Raw genomic sequence first — 15,491 nt, forward strand, 5'->3', positions numbered from 1 at the left:
CCACCATTACTTCCATGCTTCCCCTGTATCTGCTGCCAGAGTTGGCTGCCTCTCTAAAGTTCATAGTAGGATCAGTACTGATTTAATTCCTGTTCTGCAGTGGAAATTTCTGTCTTGATCAAATGCTTTCTTCCGATCGAACCAATAAATATATTCCTTTTATTTAATTTTGAGCTTTGTGAGTAAAGTCTCAATGGCGAGTTGTAAACTGGTTATCCTACAAAGAAAAGTTAATCTGCTATGGAAGGCAGAAAACAGTAGATTTGTGTCTGGGGCAAACACACATTCATGTCCTCAAATGGAAATTTTCAAATACGTCAAACATCCAGACACATGGAGAACAATGGCAACAGCCATAGTTAATCTTTGTCAGAAATCCAAAGGGGACACGGTTTTATATTGAACAAGAAATGTAAACTCTGTATAACAGAAAGAAATCATTTAAATAATAACAGTAAAACAACAACAAAAAACCCCTCTGTAAATATGTTCTTAAAAAACAAAGAACCTGTCTGTTTCTTTGGAAAGCTTTGCTGTATTACAAATTACTCAGTCTTATATTGTGACATTTCTTTTAAGGCTGCATATATAGTTTAAAAATATGTTAAGGGGGGACTCTTGTCTCATGTTTATGGTCAGAGATAGAAGTCGTGTGGTTGTACTTTATGTGGGGCGTAGGAAGCCCTTCATTTTCAGGATAAAAGTGATTGCGCCCCAGCTGTAGCTAAGTGCCTTATCTAAGGGAAATTATTCACAGGAAATATCCAGCAGGAAAAAGCAAAATGGGGAAGCAACGGGGTTGCTGGGAGCCAGAGAGAATGCTCTGAGACACACTCAGCGCTTCTGTTTCCCACTCCTCAAATGTGCATTGACTCAGCTGCCAAGTGAAGTGCAGACTGTAACATCTGCCAGAATCCCTTGAGGGCACCTCAGAAACTCAGGTGGTCAGGTGTTCCCAAAGTACCCCCTAGTGGGGAACGTACTCCAAATACAGTGGTGCCTCGCAAGAAGAAATTAATCCGTTCTGCGAGTCTCTTCGTCTAGTGGTTTTTTCGTCTTGCGAAGCAAGCCCATTGACGGCTTAGCGGATTAGCGCTATTAGCGGCTTAGCGGCTTTTAGCGGCTTATCGTTTTAGCGGATCAGCTGATAAGCAGCTTAGCGGCTTAGAAAAAGGGGGGAAGGAAAAAAAACCTGCAGAACTCGCAAGACATTTTCGTCTTGCAAAGCAAGCCCATAGGGAAATTCGTTTTGCGAAGCGCCTCCAAAACGGAAAACCCTTTCGTCTAGCGGGTTTTCCGTCTTGTGAGGCGTTCGTCTTGCGGGGTACCACTGTAGTTTCATTGCCTCCTTTGACCACAGGACTCCATTCCAAACTTTTGTTTTGTTTCAAATACATTCTTTTCTCTCCTCTCTTCCAATACAGAGTTCTTCTCCGGACTCCCCTTGTACAGTGTCTGCCCTGGCCCTCCCTAACCAAGAAAGGCACACTTCTGATAGTTAATTGATGAGAAAAGCACTTACAGCAGCTTTCATGGTGCTTCAGATACACACACACACAGAGAGAGAAACACACTTTTAGCCTCTAGGTCCTGTGGAGCAGTTGTGGCAACAAGGAGACCTTGCCCCTCTACCGGCTTATATACCCTCCCCAGATGTACTGTGTGCCCATTATCTGAGATTTCTCCTGCCCAGAGGTTGTCGCTGCTCTTCCTGCTTCAAGCCCCTCCTGGATCTTGGAGACGGAGGGGCAGAAGAAGGTGGGGAGTATACTGAGCCGTCCATCAGCCGAACAGCCTGTTCTCCACCACATTCTCTGCACCTTCCTCTGTTTCACACTGCCCTGACTCTCCCCCTCCCCTCTGGCTTCAAACCCCATAAATCGCTGGTGTCCTCTCCTGGGTCACTTTCCTTGTCCCCTGCCTCCACCTCACACTCTTCCGAGTCCTGTCAGGTCTGACAGTGTCATTCCTGCCTGCTTTTTCTTCCTTCTCCCCTCCTTGGTTCTCCACTAAGGATGACAACCCTAGACCTTTCAATCCTCCTGCTACTTTTCCTTCCCTCAATTGTCAAGTATGGGAGTTCCCCTGTCCCTTCTGGCAGCTCAACGATAAGAATTAATGAACATTTGGTAGATTTCTAGTCCTTTCATTCCATTCCATTATGTTGTAAGCAACCCTCTGCAACGATATCAGTTGCCTACTCTGACTCCTTCCCACAGCAAGAAGTATGCCAATGGGAAGTCCCCCCCCCCCATCTCCTTTGCTGTCTGACACACTTGGACCTCCGAGTTTGGGGGGAGGTAGGAGGTTCTCCCCCACTCTCTATTGATGTATCACCCAGCTGCTCCCTCCCTTCTGGTTGCTTAGCTACTATCTCATAGCTGGGCAGCTCCACTCTCAACTGAGCAGCTTCTGTGTCTGCCTGTCTCTCTGCTTCTGGAAACGCTGGAAGCGATGTGTGTGTGTGTGTGTGTGTGTGTGTGTGAATATTCCCCCTTCTCTTCTGTTAGGAGCTGATCTCCCTGTGATTGCATTCCCCAATCTTCTGATCCAGACCAGCCCCTGACATCAATTGTCCTCACTGAGCCCACCCAAATTCTTTCTGCAGGCCACCTTTTCCCTTCCCCTTTCCTCACCAACCTCTCTCTCCTTGGTGTCCATCCTGCTTTGCCTGTATTTCCCCCCTGTTGCTTCAGTCCCCCTCCTCTGCCTCCTCCCTGCCAGGACCCAGAGAGAATGCGCTCAGACATTCCCTTCCCTACCACAGCCCCATTCAGGTAAGTAACAGTGACACAGGTGTCAGTAGGGCAATTCTGCAGCTCTGCCTCATCTCATGGGCCATGACAGGTGCTTTCTGAAAGCCGCATTACATCCTCAGCTGGGCTGCCCTCTAAGTACAGGGAAACTGCAGAACCGTTCTTTTCTTTTATTATGAAATATTTCCACTTTCGGTGAAATCTGTGCAGAAAGTTTTTAAGGACGTCTCTTAAAAACAACAAGTCGAGGAACCACAGCAGTCTCGGGAGCTTGGCTGCCAATATGCCTGGCTTCCTTGACTTCACTTAAAGCTCATGGGAATATATAATGAGGTATCTTCTCCCATGGGCTTTTCCAGATCAGAAAGAGCAGGCATCTGGGAAGGCTGGAGAAACATTTAATAGAAAGAAAACCATACTTAACCACCCACACAGCTGCTTCACGGCGATAAGGTCAGCTCAGAGCTGCACCCGCAAAATGATACAACTCCCAGAGAAGGAGACAGAAAAATGGAAGCCTCTATGGCAGAGAAATAAAAATGTCAAGAAACTGAAGGACAGGTTTTGGCCTTTTTCTTCACCCTAATTAGAGGATCACTGTTGTGAAGATTCAAGAAGCAGCAGGGCTTCATCCTAAGGCCATTAGTGCATTCTATTGTCCTATGTACAGGTTCTTTCAAGCATCCATATAATCTAAAGATTCAGAACGTGGGCAAGAGCTATGAGTTCTCAGATTTCATCTCCATTCTCATATTTGTGAACAATCTCCTGTTCCTTCCTAATTTTAGATATAACCAATGCCAGTCATCTCCAGCCTGATGTCCACCAGATATTTTGGTCTAAAGCTTCTGCCAAATTGAGGAAGACTGGAATATACCTTCTGCTTTTCAAATGCAGTCATAAACTCTGAGAATATGCTACAGAGTGTGATATTCATTTTATGTTAGGATGGCAAAAGGTAAAGGTAAGGTACCCCTGCCCGTACGGGCCAGTCGTGTCCGACTCTGGGGTTGCGTGCTCATCTCGCTCTAGAGGCCATGAGCCGGCGCCGTCCGAAGACACTTCCGGGTCACGTGGCCAGCGTGACGAAGCTGCTCTGGTGAGCCTGCAGCAGCACAGCACACGGAAACGCCGTTTACCTTCCCGTTATAAAGCGGTACCTATTTATCTACTTGCACTTAAGGGTGCTTTCAAACTGCTAGGTGGGCGGGAGCTGGGACCGAAAGACGGGAGCTCACCCCGCCACAGGGATTCGAACCATGCGATCGGCAAGTCCTAGGCGCTGAGGTTTTACCCACAGCGCCACCCACATCCCCTATGTTAGGATGGTACAAGACTTAAAAAAACCAAAAACTTCTTTAAATGCACACATCATACATAGAAACTGTCGCTCCCAGCTGGAAACAAGAAAACAAAAGTTACTTTAAAGCTGACTTAGCTACTCTGTGTTTGAGATCTTATCTTTTTAATTAAAAATAGGTGGCCATTCAATCACAGTCTCAGTCTTCTCTGTTGTTTCCATGAATCACACTATTTCACTCTGTTTCACTACAGACCAAAATAAATCTTGCAGCTCTTTGTTTCTTTTGGGACAAAGTCCTCCACTTTTATTTAAGTAACAATGCCCCAAAAAGTTGAGATACGAAATATTTGCATAAGAACGACCGCTACTTTCCCAAGTGGTTTGGATATTAAAAAGAAGCGCATACCAAATATAATCCCAGGGGTTACTTTTTACACATTGAGTTGAATATGCGGTGGAGAAATTCATGCATCTTCCCTTAAGTGTGATGTTCAATGTATGGTGCATGTGGAAGTGATGTGTGGTGAAAAAAAGGAAATCCAAGTCTCTTAAGAGTACCAGGTTATAGCCAATGTAGTGCTACCGTGCGCACATCAGCAGCTGTTCCCAACTGGTGGTCTGCAGACCCCCTAATTCACCCAGGAGGTCTGTAGCACATATCCATCTACTGTCCAGGACATTTCGTTTTGGGGGACCATGCTCTCATGCAAGAGCACGGAATCCCAAAATGCATGAGATCATGGCGAAATGCACATCTTGCATGAGATTGATGTGCCCCCAAACACAGTTTTGGGGGAGCCATGTTTTCGCGCAGGTCATGTGACTCAGGTGGGAGCATGACCCAGAAGACTCATGGCCTGTTTTTGCACTGGGACATGTTGGAGGGTATTGTGGCCCCATTCATGTAGCAAAAAACTACCACAGAGAGATTAACATTTTCATAAGTAGGGGGTCCATGGTTTGGTTTTTGAAAAACAGGGGGGTCTGCAGTACTTAGCTAATTGGGAACCAGTGTGCTACAGTGAGACCCCCTAAATCTTTTCTGAGGTTTCCCCCAATTCTTCAGAGCAGATTTGGTGATGGCGTTGGGGGAGGAGAAGGGGTAAATCACATTTCACTCCTGCAAGTATTTAGTTGAATACATTTGTTTACAGGTGACGCAGTATTCAAGGGGCTATCTCAGAGAGATAATCCTATATAAGTACAGCTGAATAGGGACACATGGTCATTAATTTTCAGTAGCTCATAGGCAGCCAATTCAGAGCTTTCAGGATTGGTGACACATGATTCCATCTCCCAACCCACTTTGCAACCTGGCTGTGCTGTTCTGCATAAGCTATAATTTATGTACCATCTTCAAGTGTTGCCTCCTGCGGAGTGCATCGCAAGACCAAGCTGTGAAGTTTTTAGGACATGCATTGCTGAAACAAGGCTATTCTAGTCCCAAACTATAATTTTTTTAAATCACTCGCTTCTATTAAAAATATTCAAAGTGCTTTACAGTTAGCAATTGTTTACGCTAGGCAGGTACTGCGATGACATTTTGTGCTATGTAATCTTTAAAACGAGAGGTAATGGGGCTCGAGGTTGTTTGGAAGACATTTATTTAATAAATGAAATGAATGAATGGGTATATTTCTGAGCACAGTTCAAAGTGTTGGTGCTGATCTTTAAAGCCCTAAATGGCCTTGGCCCAGTATACCTGAAAGAGCATCTCCATCCACATCATTCTGCCTGAGGTCCAGCTCTGAGGGTCTTCTGGCAGTTCCCTTCCTGTGAGAAGTGAAGCCACAGGGAACCAGGCAGAGGGCCTTCTCGGTAGTGGCGCCCGCCCTGTGGAACACCTTCCCTTCAGATGTCAAGGAAATAAACAACTATCTGACTTTTAGAAGACATCTGAAGGCAGCCTTGTTTAGGGAAGTTTTTAATGGTTGATGTTTTAAGTATTTTGTTGGGAGGTGCCCAGAGTGGCTGGGGCAACACAGCCAGATGGTGGCATATAAATAATAAAAGTATTAGTATTTCCTCAGAAGAGTATGGCAGTCTCTCCCTCATCAGGAGAGTCTCCTTTGTTGCCCTTGCCAAAGCTCTTTATCTATCGGTAGTGGCTCCTTCCCTGTGGAACGCCCTCCGATCAGATGTCAAGGAAATGAACGACTATCTGATTTTTAGAAAACATCTAAAGGTAATTTTTGGGGGAATTTTTTTAATGTCTCTGTGTTTTACAATTTTTTGTGCACTGTCAGCTGCCCAGAGTGGCTAGGGAATCCCAGTCAGATGAGTGGGTATAATGATGATGATGATGATGATGATGATAATAATAATAATAATAATAATAAATAAAAACTTTGGTAATTGCTGGCACTCATTATTCTATATTGGGGAGGGTAATCTGCTTGTACATGGAGCTCTTCTCTCCAGACAGCTTACAAATGGACTCAAACAATGCACATTATGAAACAACAGACTTTGATTTCAAAGGTCGAAGTTCCATAATGGATTCTTCGATCTATAATCAAGTAATGTCCTGCTCACGCTGAGACTTGTTCCTCTTTTCTTTTCCTCCTCAATCTCTGTGGAGCTGCCCTTCTCCAACCCACCTCATCAATTGCTATCAGTCTCGACCTACCACTTCCTATCTCAGCTTCATTGTGTTCCTGCTTTCTCATACCCCAGATACCTGTCCTCGCACTAACAGGTCTCTTTCCACAGCCTTCTCTGGTCTGCCTGAGGGCAGTTTCATGCTACCATGCTAGCCAAGCTTCTCTCTTAACTTCAGATAGGCCAACTGCTAAAAAAAGTGCTTCTTTGAGGTGAAATTAGACAAATTCCTGGAGGAGAGGGCCTCTAGCAACAGAAGGGGAGAGCACTCACAAGGACAGTGAGTGAATTACTCATGTATCTCTTGCTTTGTGTGGGCATACATGTGGCCTTCAGCTTCTCCCTCCTGCATCTTCTGTGGAGGAAGGAGCTGGAAGCCCGGCCATTTCCTCTCCTGAGCTACAAGGAAAGAATAAGTGATGGTTAAGCAAGTGCTCCCCCCTCCCTCATTTCACCAATTTCTTTGAGAAAGAAAAGATGAAGGAGAAACCTATCCAGGAGGCAGAAGTTTCATGGAATTCAGCATAATCTGGCTGGCACTGTATCCTTCCCTGTGGCTGCATGAAATGCTCCCTTTTCCTGTTGGTCTCTGAAGCAAATGAGTGTGTTGGAAGAGGGGAGCATTATACATCATTATCACCAAATAGGTTTCTTATAAAGTGAGCAATTTTTATACTGCTTACGGGGGGGGGGGGGCGGAGAACATGCACATGCACCTCCATTTGTTTTCTGAGTCAGCATCATCACCATCCCTGATATATTTTAAGGCAGACCTTTGCCAACTTGGTGCTCTCCAGAGGTTTAGTTGGACTGCAACTTCCAACATCCCCAGATAGCATAGGTTGGAGTTGATGGACCTTACATGAAGCTATTTTAAGGCCTCACATTTAAATCAGGTATTTGATTTTGGGAAATTGAGGCTGCTCCTTCTTTTTTCATTCTGTATTTGACTATTTTTAAAACTGAATGTTTGTTCTGCTGTGGTCAGGAATTGTCCCAAGAATTCCCTTTGATGAAGCAGTCTGTTACTCTCTAAAGTAAAACAGAAAAGCAAGTTAAATGCCTGCTGTTGCTATAAAAAGATGTTATCTTCACATAACATCAGAATCCAAGCAAAACACACTTGCAAGCAGCCCTTTGGTGTCTGATGATGATCTATTATGCAGAAAGTGCTAGCATCTATAAACTTCCTTCGGGGCAGAAGGATTGTCTGCCATTGGGCAGCTGTTATAGCCATGGCTTTGGCATTTGCCCCAAAGGCCAGATTCATAAAAACATGAATATTTATTTAAAATGCCTATCATTAATTTATATCTGGTAGGAAAAAATCGAGTTTTTCCATGTCGAATAATATTTCTCCCTCATATTTCATTGCAGTCCAGAGCTGGCTATTCATTATTTTCACAGAGCAGATGCTTAGAGAAATCTTTAACGTGCCACACTTATACTGTATTAATTTTGCAAGGAGGAACTGAAACAATGCAAGTCAAAAGGCAGGGGAGGGGGAGAACCTATTGTGTGCCTTCTACATGTTCTTAATTTTCAATTTGTTTGTGTTTAAAAGAGCAGGATCATCAAATAATCTCATTTCATTCTTAACAATATTAAGTTTTAGAATTCTTTAAGACTTATTAACATGCATTCCTCCGGATGTCTGTAATTTCTGAAGAACACAAGATAGGTATGCTCACTGCACATCAGGCTTGGTATATCTCCAGTGGTACGATCTTTTAATAAATGTGTTCACTGATGAGGAAATTAGAACTTGTATGTATTAAAAGGGCTCACTTTTTATACAGCCAAGTGCTTTCATGAATAGTTATGTTTCTGTCAATACCATAGCCCACTGGGAACAGGTTAAGTGCAACTGAAAAGTTTGGGAATCTCAGACAGTATCTGCTTGTTCCTGTCCTAATTATTTTATTTTATTTTATTATTATTTATTTCAACTATTTGTATACCACTTCACCACAGTTATTTCTAAGCAGTGTACTGGAGACCCAATGCAGAAAGACTAGCAAAAGGTTAAATATAAAATCAGAGTTCAATTTAAAAGTCTGCTGGAATAATAATAATAAAAAGTTCAGTAAGTGCCAGTTCAACATGGAGGAAGTGCCACAAAAATTGTGCCTTGATGCATAGTTCCTGTGGGATACAAGCCATGCATCTGAGCTAGTGACTCCTCTAAAGACCTCAGTAAACAAAGGATCCTGGATCCAATTTGTTAGGGATCTCGTACCTTGAATCTGGCTTGGTAGCATATAGGCTTTTGGTTTCATATAAACCAGTGTAGCCTTTTGAGCAACAGTTATGTAATGGTGGTTGTCTCCATTAAGTTTAGCAGCTGAGTTTTGCACCAGCTGGAGTCTCCAGACCAGGCCCAAGGGTAGCTCCACATACAGCACACTGCAATAATCAAGACCTGAGTTTCCAATGCATGAAGTTGGAACCTCCCTTACAGAGGGTCCATGTTGCGTGCGCCCCTGGGACTCCCCCAACCGGCTGGTAGGTGGGGCTTTGCCCTGTACCTGCCGGTGGAGCCATGATCATTCCACTGGCTTTTAGCCAATTGGCGTTGTGGCGTGATCGGGGTTAAGATATTTAAGGGGCAGCGTGGTGTGGGGACCTCCTCTTGCTTTGTGCTGCTGTTAACCCACCCACCCATTGTTAGGTCAGTGTCTGGCCTTGCTTTGGACTTCGGTTGGTTGCCTGTTATGGATTAGGGACCGGGTAGGAATTTTTTCCAATGTGGCAAATTGGCAGTGGTCACTTGGTTTTTGCCTGCCTCTTAGCAATCGTCACAATTTTGTAAGGTTTGGTGGTTAGGTATTGGTTAAGGAGAGCGTGTGGAGGGGAGGGGCAGCCATCCTCTGCCCCTCCATTTGATAGGGTATTCCGTTAAAGGAATCCCGGGGTTTGGATCTTGTCTGTTGCCTGGGGAGGGGCTAGGCTCATGCCAGGACCCCTGGGAACCCCAGGGGTGAAGACCAGTCATTAGCCATTGTTGAGCTCCCTTTGCTGTTAGTTGACCCTTTCAGGCTCCCTGCGGGGTGAACAGGAGCCAGTTATAGTCATTGATACCAATGCCTAAGCCAATACCAGTCACACTTGTGTATTCAATCAAGTTGTGGCCTAAATTTTGGGCATTAACCTCTAAACTAAATTCTGTGCCCATTGCGTCTTTATTTCCTAGGGAGCGGGTTTCGGGGGCTCGATGCGCAATCACCATGGCCAGACTATCCCTGTCTGAGAATGACCATAGCTGATATACCGGCCATAGCTGGTAACAGGCACTCATAGCCACTGAGACTAATTGCAGAGGTTGATTTAGGGGGACTTTTCTGGTTCTCCCACACTGGGCACTGAGCCGAAATGGTGGTGCAGGGGGTGCCACAACAATGGAAGTTGAGAGGCACCAAATTTGGGCATCAAACAGTGTTTCGCTTAAATTTGAAAGCCCAAAGTCCACCACCACTACTTAAACCTCCAATGGCAATGAGGGACCCAGGGGCACCCCCCAAACTCTGAACCTGTTCTTTCAGAGGAAGTATGACTCCACCCAGAAGAGAAACTGGCCAATCAACAGAACCACCAACCCTTATTGCTCTCTCTTGAGCTTTAGTGGGTGGGACCCTCCCGAATTTTGATGGGCATCACATTCTAAAACCTGGGCTTAAGTTTCCAGCTACCAAGAGAACACCCCCGATCCCCTCCCACCCCAGTCATTAAGTTCTGCTATCTTGATTTAGTGGGAAAGAGCAGAACACAAAGAAAAAAGGAGGACACTTATGCGCTGTGATCAAGCTTGTTCCTTGCACAATGCTGTGATATTGCCTGGGCTAATGGACTATGGAATAAAGTTCTCCTAATGGAACAATAGCTACAATCTGCACTCCCATCTCTGTTGCTGAGGTTACAAACATGAAAGGAGTCAGCACATGGTGCCCCTTCCACTCCATGTCTAGTCTGTCTGCTCTAATGCCTTTGGGTCACTCACAGACTGTTTGTAGTCGGCTCAGGGTATGACTCCAGTGGAAGAACAACAAGGAAAGGAGAGTTAAGAGGTAAATTACAGCCACTTTTGTACATACTCAGGAGCTGCGCTTTAGCCATCAGGCTCACATAAATGCTTGCTTCCCTATCTGGAGAATTCAACAGCCATTAGGCAGCTCTTATCTGAGAGTCAAGAGATTTTTTAGGAGGGTTTATTCGTCTTAAATAGCCTTCCTGGGTCACAGTTTAAATCTAGCCACTTAAAAAAAAAAAAAATCAAACCTTCAAGTGCTTATGCTGTGTTGTGAGTCAGAATGAGGAGTCTATTGAAGCTGAAGTTAACTCTACGATGCAATGCCAGAACCGTGGAGAAGAATCAATTCAAAGAAATGTCTATGAAATCGGACATATAGACCACCCCCCGCAAGTTATCCTTTTCTATTCCGATGGTGGAAATGTCTTTTCTGTTCTTTCATATACTTATTTCTCTTCTCAGCTGTAGCATTTCACTTTCCTAAAGCTCTCAATGCATTTTTTTTAAATATATATATAAAAGTCTGCTCTTCACAGTCACTACAGAAGGTGAATATTAGGCCTGGAATCACATAAGAAAGCCTCTTTCCCCATTTAGCACTTGTGGAAACAACTCTCAGAACTCAATAAAACTTAGCCTGGCCTTGTGTCTTGTGGAGAATACTGCAAGGCACCTGGATTCTCCTCCAAACAAAAAAAAACCACATTGATTTTGTGCTTTCTTTTTTTAAAAAAGAAAGCTTTAAACACGATTAAAAATGTTCATGCAAGCATAATTTACTCACTTTTGCCTTTCATATTATTCCCATCTTAGTGACTCTACGCAGAAGGGCTTTCCCCCTCCCTGCACGTGTGTTTTTATTCCAGATTAGCATATTTTGAAACGTTTATTCCAGATTAGTGTTCTTAAAGAGAAACAGCATGGCATATCAGCACCGGTATTTGAAACACAGCAGAATATTCATTATTTATGAATATCATGCTGTGTTCAAAATGCAGGTTTTCATGGCGGCACGCTGTTTCTTTCTAAAGTAGAATTCCTTGATAAATGAACATTGTATTTTGATTTGTCCCATCAGATATAAACTGTCAGGAACTCAGTGGGGGCTCTTGCATTCTGACATATCACAGTTAAATAAGGGGGGGGGAGACTTCCCCCCACTGTAATAAAATTTGAAGTACCTGAACTTGATGACATGGGTGTTGACAAAAGTACACACTGGCTCCATACTGATGAATCCTCAAATTATCCATACCAGAGCCATCCTGTCAAAGCAAAATATTGTAGTTGAGACAGAAGTTCAACCTTGGCAATGGCTCTTCAAAGAAAAAAAATTGCACTGTTTCGGGTGAAAGATAACATGTCAAAAATGCAAAATATAGGACAAAAGCTGCAAAACCCCTCATTAGGTATGTTTCAGGAAACAGTCCCCAAATTACTTGCCGTGCTCAGTTTTTGCAGACTCACTACGGCCATTAGTGAATACCTGAGGGTCCAATGCATTTTGTGAATACCATACTTTTCCGTGTATGAGACGCCCCCATGTATAAGACACCCCCTATTTTCGGGGACTACATTTAAAGAAAATGAGGGGAGATGGCCCAAAGTTGTTGAGCTTTTTAAAGGGGGAATTGCATGTGTGCCATCACCCCAGCAGGGCCATTGCTGGGGGTTGGCAAAGTGGGCAACCGCTCCCCCCACACCACTGCGCTCCCTAGAGAGAGCCCTTCCCACGGCGGCATGGGGGGGATTTGCGCGCCCGCCAACCAGCTGGCTAGCATTGCAGAGCTTTCTCTCCCCCCCCCACTATCCGTGTATAGGATGACCCCAGTTTTTTGACATGATTTTTGAGTCAAAAAACCTTGTCTAATACACAGAAAAATATGGTAAATTTGACCAGGATGATGCCATAAGTTCAACAAATGCTAGTGTTGTACAGTATCTTTCGAAACAGGACTACTGCTCACCAATAGCAGCTCTGTTCACTCCCTGCTGATAGGTCTGGGTTTGTATTCTTGACACCTTTGACTGGAGAACCATGTACCATAGTGTGACTGGTAAGCAGGGATGTAAGCAGACCTCATTTTCCTTTCTGCCCTGTATGATTCAAATCCTCCCATTCTGCAGCAGTTTGCCTTCTCCAAAGACTGCATTTGCCATCCGAATATCCCCTGTGGTGAACTGATGTGACTTGAGTAATTCACATAAATACAGTGGTACCTCTGGTTATGAACTTAATTCGTTCCAGAGGTCCGTTCTTAAACTGAAACCGTTCTTAACCTGAGGTACCACTTTACCTAATGGGGCCTCCCACTGCCGCCGTGCTGCCACTGCACAGTTTCTGTTCTCATCCTGACGTAAAGTTCTTAACCCGAGGTACTACTTCTGGGTTAGTGGATTCTGTAACCCGAGGTGTTTGTAACCTGGGGTACCACTGTAATTGCATAAATTACATTTAAATTAAATTACGTCTGCTAACCAGGAAGTGGTTGCTCCAGGTTAAGAACTTTGCCCCAGGATAAGAACGGAAATCACGGGCCAGCAGCGCAGCGGCAACAAGAGGCCCCATTAGTGAAAGCGCAACTCAGGTTAAGAACCGTTTCAGATTAAATACGGACCTCTGGAACGAATTAAGTTCTTAACCTGAGGTACCACTGTATTCTACCCCATTCCTTTCAGTGCAAATGAAACCAAATGTGCATCAGAGAGGGAGAAACCTACCCGCCAAGGATCCTGGGAAAAAAGGAACATCCCATGTTCTCGAGGGAGATCACAGTGGCCATTTTGGCTCTCATCCTGGGAAAAATGCTTTTTTCAAGTCGAGATCGTGGTGGATATTGTGTGATTCACCTAGGAGCGCATCCCGGAAGACGTGAGCCCCAAATTTTGACTAGAAAAAGATGGAGAGTATGTAGGGAAACCCATGATAAATTACAGATTGCTTATGGACTGAAAGAAATAATAGCAGCAACTGCTGATTTTATTCACTGTACATGAGATGGATAAGCAAACGCTGGCGATTTCTGCTCCTTTTCCTGTTTTTGTCAGACTTTTCCAACATCCTTAGTGGTGTGATGAAGGTAAAGGTAAAGGACCCCTCACAGTTAAGTCCAGTCACAAACAACTCTGGGATTGTGGCGCTCATCTTGCTTTCCTGGCCAAAGAAGTTGACGTTTGTCCACAGACAGCTTCCAGGTCTTGTGGCCAGCATGACTAAGCCACTTCTGGCAAAACCAGAGCAGCGCACGGAAACACCATTTACCTTCCTGCATTACCTATTTCTCTACTTGCACTTTGAGGTGCTTTTTAACTACTAGGTTGGCAGGAGCTGGGACAGAGCAATGGGAGCTCACCCTGTCGCGGGAATTTGAACTGCCAACCTTCCAATCGGCAAGCCCTAGGCTCAGTGGTTTAGACCACAGTGCCACCCACGTCCCTAGTAGTGTGATAGGAAAGGAGGTGATGGGCCCAGTGGCCATGATCTTTGTTTTTTTGATGTTGAGCTTCAGACCATATTTTGCACTCTCCTTTTTCACCCTCATTAAAAGGTTCTTTAATTCCTCCTCACTTTCTGCCATCAAGGTTGTGTCATCTGCATATCTGAGGTTGTTGATATTTCTTCCGGCAATCTTAAATCCGGCTTGGGATTCATCCAGTCCAGCCTTTCGCACGATGAATTCTGCATATAAGTTAAATAATCAGGGAGACAGTATACAGCCTTGTTGCACTCCTTTCCCAATATACAGCCTTGTCGTACTCTTTCAGCCTCCCCTACAATCAAACAAATAAAGCTAGTGGTTTTTCAGTGCTGTGAACATGCATCCAGTGCAGACTTAAGAGCTGTCTGAGTAGCCTGACGACATCCAGAGATCCATCAATGAAAATGATGTGTGCTTTTGCGTGCATAGTCCTTGATTCAGCGGGAAGTGCACATGCAGTGCTCATTGAATCAGTCCCTAAAGGCTTTGTGTAGTGGAGCTGACTAACTAAGCTGATTGACCACAACTGAATGAGGTTTATATTACCGTTCTGCCAGGCCGTGGAAATGCCTTGAGTAGCTGAGAAACAAGACCCGAATCATGTAAAGCTGTCGATTCCAAGGTGTTTCATACAGATAAATGGGTTTTATGTATACATTATGCCCCAATGAAATATGGGATCTCTGCAAAGTGTTTTATTTTCCTTATTTCATTTTATGATGATTTCATTTTGTGGGCGTTTGTGAGTATTTGAGGGCAGCGAGGTGTTTTATTGACTTCAGGGATTCTATTTCATTTTCAGGCACAAAAGGGGATTTTATTACACTAGATTTATTTCCCCAGCTTTGGCTATTTCCTACTGCATATTATTCAAGATGCTGGTAGGCTGGTTTGTAATTATGCCCAAAATTGTGGGTTCATTAAAAAACCACACAAAAAACCCACAAACCACATGTGAGCTTTATTTAGTACAGTTTCGGGTCATTAGATTTGAAACATTTTATCAGTCTATATTACTCGATGCTTCCAGAGGATTTAGAGGCACCCATCAGTTTACTTCGCTTAGTTTCTTTAACTGAAATGTTTTGTCTCATTTCATTTTATGTTGAATGGCTCTCTCTCTCTCTCTCCCCGCTCCCATTTTAGTCTGTATTTTAGGTTAACAAATTTAACTCAAGGAAATCCTGTGACAATGATTTCGAACTCTTGTTCAAAAATCATATTGATAGAAACTATTTTCACTGAAGAATAATTGTAACAGTCGACAGGATCCAGTCCTTCATATATTTATTGGGTGGGCTTCAATCCTATATGCGAACCGAGGA

This window comes from Podarcis cretensis (genome assembly GCF_951804945.1).
Source record: "Podarcis cretensis genome assembly, chromosome: 11".
In the NCBI taxonomy this organism is placed as follows: domain Eukaryota; kingdom Metazoa; phylum Chordata; class Lepidosauria; order Squamata; family Lacertidae; genus Podarcis; species Podarcis cretensis.